The sequence below is a fragment of the Bombus affinis genome, unplaced genomic scaffold (assembly GCF_024516045.1).
Source record: "Bombus affinis isolate iyBomAffi1 unplaced genomic scaffold, iyBomAffi1.2 ctg00000658.1, whole genome shotgun sequence".
In the NCBI taxonomy this organism is placed as follows: domain Eukaryota; kingdom Metazoa; phylum Arthropoda; class Insecta; order Hymenoptera; family Apidae; genus Bombus; species Bombus affinis.
This window is the reverse complement of record NW_026109262.1, coordinates 20001-30000: the sequence shown is the minus strand read 5'-3', so window position 1 is coordinate 30000 and position 10000 is coordinate 20001. Positions and strand designations below refer to the sequence as shown.

General features: G+C 44.3%; 1 non-coding gene across 1 annotated transcript; it reads left to right on the top strand.

Moving 5' to 3' along the window:
• Positions 1–6032: 6032 nt before the first annotated feature.
• Positions 6033–7955, top strand: LOC126928196 (small subunit ribosomal RNA). Its single transcript, XR_007716420.1, has one exon. It is a non-coding gene; the product is annotated as a small subunit ribosomal RNA (ribosomal RNA).
• The last annotated feature ends 2045 nt before the right edge of the window (positions 7956–10000 follow it).

Genomic DNA, 10000 nt, shown 5'->3' with positions numbered 1-10000 from the left:
GTACGACGGATAAAAAAAACGTACAGGGATAGGAAAATATCTAGTACGCTTACAGCGTGGAAATTTCGATCGTTGCTCGCTCGCTGCGCTCGCTCGTACGATTCTAGCCTAACCTAAAACCGTTCCCGATCGCGTTCGAACCGAGATTCGAACGAGATCGAAGAACGAACGCGAAAGGGATTGGTTTTGGGTTGGTCCATATTTTTTTTCGAGCGAGCGGAGCGAGCGAGCAACGCGTAAGAGCGTATCGCGTCCCGACGTGGTACCGCGAGGACTTTGAAATAATCGCAATAACTCCTTAAAGTTCGAAATAACTCCTTAAAGTGCGTTACGAGGTGTGGAAATTTTTATTGAAATCGTTATAGTTCGACGTAATCTAGTCGAACGTAGCGGTTTCGTTTTGTTTTTTCTTTAAATTTTTTCCACCGGACCTAGCTGACTGGGACGTTGGAACTTTGAAATTTCTCTCGCCCCGGTACGAAAAGGCCGAACGTTCCTTTCGAAATAATTCCTCAAAAAGCGTTACGAGGTATGCAAATTTTTATAGAAACCGTTATTGTTCGACGTCGTCTAGCCGAACGTAACGGTTTCTTTTTATTTTTTTAAAAAATTTTTTTCCACCGGACCTAGCTGACTGGGACGTTGGAACTTTGAAATTTCTCTCGTCCCGGTACGAAAAGGCCGAACGTTCCTTTCGAAATAATTTCTCAAAAAGCGTTACGAGGTATGGAAATTTTTATAGAAACCGTTATTGTTCGACGTCGTCTAGCCAAACGTAACGGTTTCTTTTTATTTTTTTAAAAAATTTTTTTCCACCGGACCTAGCTGACTGGGACGTTGGAACTTTGAAATTTCTCTCGTCCAGGTACGAAAAGGCCGAACGTTCCTTTCGAAATAATTCCTCAAAAAGCGTTACGAGGTATGGAAATTTTTATAGAAATCGTTATTGTTCGACGCCGTCTAGCCGAACGTAACGGTTTCTTTTTATTTTTTTTTTAAATTTTTTCCACCGGACCTAGCTGACTGGGACGTTGGCACTTTGAATTGTTTCGCACTGCTCCAAAAGTGCCGAAAGTACCGAAAGTTCCTTTCGCATTAATTCCATAATAAGCGTTATAAGGTACGTATATTCTGGCATAAATCGATATATTCTAATTAAATACATCGGGATTAAGCGTTAATTTTGTTCTTGAAACGTTCTAAAAAGTTTCGAATTGCACATTGGGACATGGAAAAATTTCCGTATCGAACACGTTTTTTCGAGTTATCTCGCTTAAAAGTGTTACAAGGTAGGAATATTTTTGCATAAATGGACGTATCTCGACGTTTTACGTCGGGATTAAGCGTTTATTTGGTCGCTGGAACGTTTTCTAGAAACGGAACTATGCGACGGGACGTTGGGACTTTGAAGAAGTTCGGCCGGTGCGAAAAGACCGAAAAGGTTTTTTCGAGTTATCTCGCTTAAAAGTGTTACAAGGTAGGAATATATTTGCATAAATGGACGTATCTCGACGTTTTACGTCGGGATTAAGCGTTTATTTGGTCGCTGGAACGTTTTCTAGAAACGGAACTATGCGACGGGACGTTGGGACTTTGAAGAAGTTCGGCCGGTGCGAAAAGACCGAAAAGGTTTTTTCGAGTTATCTCGCTTAAAAGTGTTACAAGGTAGGAATATTTTTGCATAAATCGACGTATCTCGACGTTTTACGTCGGGATTAAGCGTTTATGTCGTCCCCAAGACCTTCTACAAAGTTTCGATTTTTTCGTTGGGACTTTGAAAAATTTCCGTATCGAACACGTTTTTTCGAGTTATCTCGCTTAAAAGTGTTACAAGGTAGGAATATTTTTGCATAAATGGACGTATCTCGACGTTTTACGTCGGGATTAAGCGTTTATTTGGTCGCTGGAACGTTTTCTAGAAACGGAACTATGCGACGGGACGTTGGGACTTTGAAGAAGTTCGGCCGGTGCGAAAAGACCGAAAAGGTTTTTTCGAGTTATCTCGCTTAAAAGTGTTACAAGGTAGGAATATATTTGCATAAATGGACGTATCTCGACGTTTTACGTCGGGATTAAGCGTTTATTTGGTCGCTGGAACGTTTTCTAGAAACGGAACTATGCGACGGGACGTTGGGACTTTGAAGAAGTTCGGCCGGTGCGAAAGGACCGAAAAGGTTTTTTCGAGTTATCTCGCTTAAAAGTGTTACAAGGTAGGAATATTTTTGCATAAATGGACGTATCTCGACGTTTTACGTCGGGATTAAGCGTTTATTTGGTCGCTGGAACGTTTTCTAGAAACGGAACTATGCGACGGGACGTTGGGACTTTGAAGAAGTTCGGCCGGTGCGAAAAGACCGAAAAGGTTTTTTCGAGTTATCTCGCTTAAAAGTGTTACAAGATAGGAATATATTTGCATAAATGGACGTATCTCGACGTTTTACGTCGGGATTAAGCGTTTATTTGGTCGCTGGAACGTTTTCTAGAAACGGAACTATGCGACGGGACGTTGGGACTTTGAAGAAGTTCGGCCGGTGCGAAAAGACCGAAAAGGTTTTTTCGAGTTATCTCGCTTAAAAGTGTTACAAGGTAGGAATATTTTTGCATAAATGGACGTATCTCGACGTTTTACGTCGGGATTAAGCGTTTATTTGGTCGGTGGAACGTTTTCTAGAAACGGAACTATGCGACGGGACGTTGGGACTTTGAAGAAGTTCGGCCGGTGCGAAAAGACCGAAAAGGTTTTTTCGAGTTATCTCGCTTAAAAGTGTTACAAGGTAGGAATATATTTGCATAAATGGACGTATCTCGACGTTTTACGTCGGGATTAAGCGTTTATTTGGTCGCTGGAACGTTTTCTAGAAACGGAACTATGCGACGGGACGTTGGGACTTTGAAGAAGTTCGGCCGGTGCGAAAAGACCGAAAAGGTTTTTTCGAGTTATCTCGCTTAAAAGTGTTACAAGGTAGGAATATTTTTGCATAAATGGACGTATCTCGACGTTTTACGTCGGGATTAAGCGTTTATTTGGTCGCTGGAACGTTTTCTAGAAACGGAACTATGCGACGGGACGTTGGGACTTTGAAGAAGTTCGGCCGGTGCGAAAAGACCGAAAAGGTTTTTTCGAGTTATCTCGCTTAAAAGTGTTACAAGGTAGGAATATATTTGCATAAATGGACGTATCTCGACGTTTTACGTCGGGATTAAGCGTTTATTTGGTCGCTGGAACGTTTTCTAGAAACGGAACTATGCGACGGGACGTTGGGACTTTGAAGAAGTTCGGCCGGTGCGAAAAGACCGAAAAGGTTTTTTCGAGTTATCTCGCTTAAAAGTGTTACAAGGTAGGAATATATTTGCATAAATGGACGTATCTCGACGTTTTACGTCGGGATTAAGCGTTTATTTGGTCGCTGGAACGTTTTCTAGAAACGGAACTATGCGACGGGACGTTGGGACTTTGAAGAAGTTCGGCCGGTGCGAAAAGACCGAAAAGGTTTTTTCGAGTTATCTCGCTTAAAAGTGTTACAAGGTAGGAATATTTTTGCATAAATGGACGTATCTCGACGTTTTACGTCGGGATTAAGCGTTTATTTGGTCGGTGGAACGTTTTCTAGAAACGGAACTATGCGACGGGACGTTGGGACTTTGAAGAAGTTCGGCCGGTGCGAAAAGACCGAAAAGGTTTTTTCGAGTTATCTCGCTTAAAAGTGTTACAAGGTAGGAATATATTTGCATAAATGGACGTATCTCGACGTTTTACGTCGGGATTAAGCGTTTATTTGGTCGCTGGAACGTTTTCTAGAAACGGAACTATGCGACGGGACGTTGGGACTTTGAAGAAGTTCGGCCGGTGCGAAAAGACCGAAAAGGTTTTTTCGAGTTATCTCGCTTAAAAGTGTTACAAGGTAGGAATATATTTGCATAAATGGACGTATCTCGACGTTTTACGTCGGGATTAAGCGTTTATTTGGTCGCTGGAACGTTTTCTAGAAACGGAAATATGCGACGGGACGTTGGGACTTTGAAGAAGTTCGGCCGGTGCGAAAAGACCGAAAAGGTTTTTTCGAGTTATCTCGCTTAAAAGTGTTACAAGGTAGGAATATTTTTGCATAAATCGACGTATCTCGACGTTTTACGTCGGGATTAAGCGTTTATGTCGTCCCCAAGACCTTCTACAAAGTTTCGATTTTTTCGTTGGGACTTTGAAAAATTTCCGTATCGAACACGTTTTTTCGAGTTATCTCGCTTAAAAGTGTTACAAGGTAGGAATATTTTTGCATAAATGGACGTATCTCGACGTTTTACGTCGGGATTAAGCGTTTATTTGGTCGCTGGAACGTTTTCTAGAAACGGAACTATGCGACGGGACGTTGGGACTTTGAAGAAGTTCGGCCGGTGCGAAAAGACCGAAAAGGTTTTTTCGAGTTATCTCGCTTAAAAGTGTTACAAGGTAGGAATATTTTTGCATAAATCGACGTATCTCGACGTTTTACGTCGGGATTAAGCGTTTATGTCGTCCCCAAGACCTTCTACAAAGTTTCGATTTTTTCGTTGGGACTTTGAAAAATTTCCGTATCGAACACGTTTTTTCGAGTTATCTCGCTTAAAAGTGTTACAAGGTAGGAATATTTTTGCACAAATGGACGTATCTCGACGTTTTACGTCGGGATTAAGCGTTTATTTGGTCGCTGGAACGTTTTCTAGAAACGGAACTATGCGACGGGACGTTGGGACTTTGAAGAAGTTCGGCCGGTGCGAAAAGTCCGAAATGGTTATTTCGAGTTATTTCGTTAAAAAGCGTTATAAGGTATAATTTTTTTGACAGGGATCGTTATATCTCTATTAAATACAATCGGATTAAACATTTTTGTCGAATTTTTTGAAAAATTAGCTTCCGTCGGACTGATACGACTGGGATATTTTTGCAATTTTTTCGTTAATTAATGTTACAAGGTATATATCTTTTTACATATTTCGTGTTATTTTAACGTGTTTTAATCGATTATAAAGTTATTTTTCGTCCATAGTCGATAAAACTGTATGTTTACTGATGCAATTTTTCGGTGAAAAAAAAAATTAATTTTTTGGTAAAAATGCATTTATAATATGTTAATAATGCTTGTGGTAAAATATTTCGATGGTTGGATATCGCCTTTATATAGTAGTTATTGAACGTGCGAGCGACTAAGTTCCAGCGTCCCTTCCGAACGGTACGTTGCTACGGAGGTTTTGCACCATAAGCGCGCGGCCGCTAGCCCGACCGGCGCCGGCCTTCCGGCCGGCCCCTTGGTATCTATAAGAGAAGCGTCGAGCCGGACGGTTCGGTCGGAACAGCGCTGGGCGCGTGGCTATTCTACGGCCTCGGTTGAGAATTCAGTCACCGCTCCTCGAGTCTTAGTGTATTTTACGCTATTTCTCGACTGTTCCTCCGTTCTCGTACTGGTTTTTTCTCTACACTGCTGCGCCGCGGGTCGAAGTCTAGGACGTAATGACCGTTAACGTGGCAAGCTTCCCCTTAGTCGGGAAGCTGGTGACCTGTGTGCACGTATTTGACAAAAGTTGGATGCGTGTGTGCTTGTACTTACGGAGTAGCCATTCTTGCAGAGACCATCGGTTGTAAGCTATTTGTAGCTGCACGATGGTCCTTTTGGCGTTCTGTAGAGTGCGTTATCTTCTGGTAACGCGTCTCTACAGAGGTGTTGAAGCTTATAAAAGAATATTCTTACGGTATGTCCAGCATGCGTATACGTGCTTTACCGCTAAGTTATATTCTACGAGAGAAGTTGGAGGAGAAAAGTTACAAACAGAAATAATTCTGTGAAGTATGAATCTTTGTATCGATATATGATGGTGAGAGAGGAGGAGAATTAAAGTGGCTGAGTGACGTTGTTACTGAACCATGGAACGTTGCTCTCTAAGTCATATTACATATATATATAAAATGAAAAGTCTCGTCGTACGGTGCTTACGTCCCACCTACGACACAGAGAGAACTTTTAAACGAAAATGCTGGTTTTTGGGAATATATTATAAGATCCCTGGTTGATCCTGCCAGTAGTCATATGCTTGTCTCAAAGATTAAGCCATGCATGTCTCAGTACATGCCGCATTAAGGTGAAACCGCGAATGGCTCATTAAATCAGTTATGGTTTCTTAGATCATACCTACATTTACTTGGATAACTGTGGTAATTCTAGAGCTAATACATGCAAACAGATTCCGACCAGAGATGGTAGGAATGCTTTTATTAGATCAAAACCAATCGGTGGCGGATGGCTCGTCTGTCCGTCCATCGTTTGTTTTGGTGACTCTGAATAACTTTGTGCTGATCGCATGGTCATCTAGCACCGGCGACGCATCTTTCAAATGTCTGCCTTATCAACTGTCGATGGTAGGTTCTGCGCCTACCATGGTTGTAACGGGTAACGGGGAATCAGGGTTCGATTCCGGAGAGGGAGCCTGAGAAACAGCTACCACATCCAAGGAAGGCAGCAGGCGCGCAAATTACCCACTCCCGGCACGGGGAGGTAGTGACGAAAAATAACGATACGGGACTCATCCGAGGCCCCGTAATCGGAATGAGTACACTTTAAATCCTTTAACGAGGACCAATTGGAGGGCAAGTCTGGTGCCAGCAGCCGCGGTAATTCCAGCTCCAATAGCGTATATTAAAGTTGTTGCGGTTAAAAAGCTCGTAGTTGAATCTGTGTGTCACAGTGTCGGTTCACCGCTCGCGGTGTTTAACTGGCATTATGTGGTACGTCCTATCGGTGGGCTTAGCTCCTCGCGGGCGGTCCAACTAATATCCCATCGCGGTGCTCTTCACTGAGTGTCGAGGTGGGCCGATACGTTTACTTTGAACAAATTAGAGTGCTTAAAGCAGGCTACCTTCGCCTGAATACTGTGTGCATGGAATAATGGAATAGGACCTCGGTTCTATTTTGTTGGTTTTCGGAGCCCCGAGGTAATGATTAATAGGGACAGATGGGGGCATTCGTATTGCGACGTTAGAGGTGAAATTCTTGGATCGTCGCAAGACGGACAGAAGCGAAAGCATTTGCCAAAAATGTTTTCATTAATCAAGAACGAAAGTTAGAGGTTCGAAGGCGATCAGATACCGCCCTAGTTCTAACCATAAACGATGCCAGCCAGCGATCCGCCGAAGTTCCTCCGATGACTCGGCGGGCAGCTTCCGGGAAACCAAAGCTTTTGGGTTCCGGGGGAAGTATGGTTGCAAAGCTGAAACTTAAAGGAATTGACGGAAGGGCACCACCAGGAGTGGAGCCTGCGGCTTAATTTGACTCAACACGGGAAACCTCACCAGGCCCGGACACCGGAAGGATTGACAGATTGATAGCTCTTTCTTGATTCGGTGGGTGGTGGTGCATGGCCGTTCTTAGTTGGTGGAGCGATTTGTCTGGTTAATTCCGATAACGAACGAGACTCTAGCCTGCTAAATAGACGTAACTTATGGTATCTCGAAGGCCCCCGGCTTCGGTCGGTGGGTTTTTACTACCAACGTACAAACAAATCTTCTTAGAGGAACAGGCGGCTTCTAGCCGCACGAGATTGAGCAATAACAGGTCTGTGATGCCCTTAGATGTTCTGGGCCGCACGCGCGCTACACTGAAGGAATCAGCGTGTTTTCCCTGGCCGAAAGGCCCGGGTAACCCGCTGAACCTCCTTCGTGCTAGGGATTGGGGCTTGCAATTATTCCCCATGAACGAGGAATTCCCAGTAAGCGCGAGTCATAAGCTCGCGTTGATTACGTCCCTGCCCTTTGTACACACCGCCCGTCGCTACTACCGATTGAATGATTTAGTGAGGTCTTCGGACTGGTGCGCGGCCAATGTGATAAGCATTGCCGATGTTACCGGGAAGATGACCAAACTTGATCATTTAGAGGAAGTAAAAGTCGTAACAAGGTTTCCGTAGGTGAACCTGCGGAAGGATCATTAACGATATAACACAAAAACTTAAAGAATTTGACTTGAACACTTGAAAAATACGAAACTGTATAAGTCGGTAAGGAGCCGTACTCCTCCTATATCGACGAACCAAAGTATATACGACGTATCAACAAGCTATATACTTTAACAAAGAACAGTTAAATTCGCCCGGAGCGTGGCTTACTCCGTTGGCAAAATGATGAAAAGACATAAGGAGGAGACGACCCTCCAGCTACGAAACTATATGAAGAGAAGGTGGCACTCTCTCTCGATCATCGGGATGAAGAGATACATATATATATATATATATATATATATACATACATAAACGAATTCGAGGCGCCTGCGTGAGGTCGTACACAGAAAGACCCGCCGTCTGCGAATATTATGATTTTATAATAAAACTATAAATGGGAACTTGAGCTTTCGAAAATTAAACTTTGACACGAATATCGAACGAAAAATTACGAATGGAAACCACCCGTAAAGAGAAATGAGATCGAGGCGCTTGCGTGAGGCCGTATACAGAAAGACCCGCCGCCACGATCTCGTATTTTTTTTTTTGCGTCGTGGAGACCGTACAAACGAATAACAAAATCTCTAAAGTGCCTCGTGTCGGAGAGATCATGCTCGCCTATTCTCTTCTATGTTTCGTGGTCTGTGTTGCGTTTGCTCTCCTCCTAGCAACGGGACATCGAAGACTCCTCTTTGGGATCGAACGAAGCGACTAAAACGAGTCGACGAGAGCGAAAGTACGAGTAGCGAGTCGCGCATGTAGAAAGGATACCGACATATCTTCGAAGGTTCTCTTCGAAGATCCATGGATACCTTATGCGCGTCGACCTTTCGTCTCTTTCACCGCTCTCGGTCGTTCTCGAAACGTGCTTCCTACCCATAGGGCGTGTGTTCTTCGTATGTCGTTTTGTTCGAAATAACGAAACCACTTGTAACATACTCGTGGATCGGGTAACCTAGAACGAAAACGCATTGCGTGGATGTTGGCCCGCTATGATAATGATGATGATGACGATGACTATGATGACGATGCGTAGCAACGATTCGTAACTAGTCTAGCCGAAGTTGGTTCAGAGGGGACCGCAGGCTGTCTACCCTCGATGTCGTGAGTCGGACACCCGTGCCGTCGCTAGAGTTTTTTCAAAGCTCGGCTTCTGGATATTGGGAAGAAAGACCGCTCGAGGACGACGGCTGCGCGTGCGTCCCATCGAATTTTTTTTTTTTATACCACCTGAACGACTAAAGTTTCGTCTAGTTCGTCGCATATAACCCGTTCAGAGAGGACCGCAGGCTGTCTATCCTCGTTGTCGTGAGTCGGACACCCGTGCCGTCGCTGAAGTTTTTTCAAAGCTCGGCTTCTGGATATTGGGAAGAAAGACCGCGCGAGGTAGATGGATGCGAGTCCCATCGAATTTTTTTATTTTTTAAAAAAAACAATCACCTGAACGGAGATGTGTTCTCTTTCGTCGATTTTTCACGCTTTGAGTCGTCGCGATCGCCATCCGTTCGGAGGAGATCGCCGACTTCGAAGCCTCGATGTCGTGAGTCGGACACCCGTGCCGTCGCTAGAGTTTTTTCAAAGCTCGGCTTCTGGATATTGGGAGGAAAGACCGCTCGAGGCCGAGGGTCGCGCGAGTCCCATCGAATCTTTACATCACCCGAACGATGGAGGCGCACGCTCTTTTTCTTGAATAATTGGACGAGAGGAATGCATATCGTATTATATATACACACACACACATATATATATATATGGGCTAGCCACCGTGCGTATTTCTTCGCGAGATCGTGTGCTGCACAGAGGATTCAGAATCGGGTGTTATATCCCCGTCGTTTCCTGACGAACGGAGCTTCGATCTCGATGGTTGTTATATATCATAATGTACTTTTCGCCCGGCCGGCGGACGCGCGTATCTTCGCGCGTTCGTCGGATTTCATTTTCGAACGTTTTCGTGTCGTCGATCTTCCGGCGACTTCTGCGCGTCCGATTCCCGTTGGTCGGTCGTGTCGGATCTCGGCTTCGCTCGAACCGAGTATTA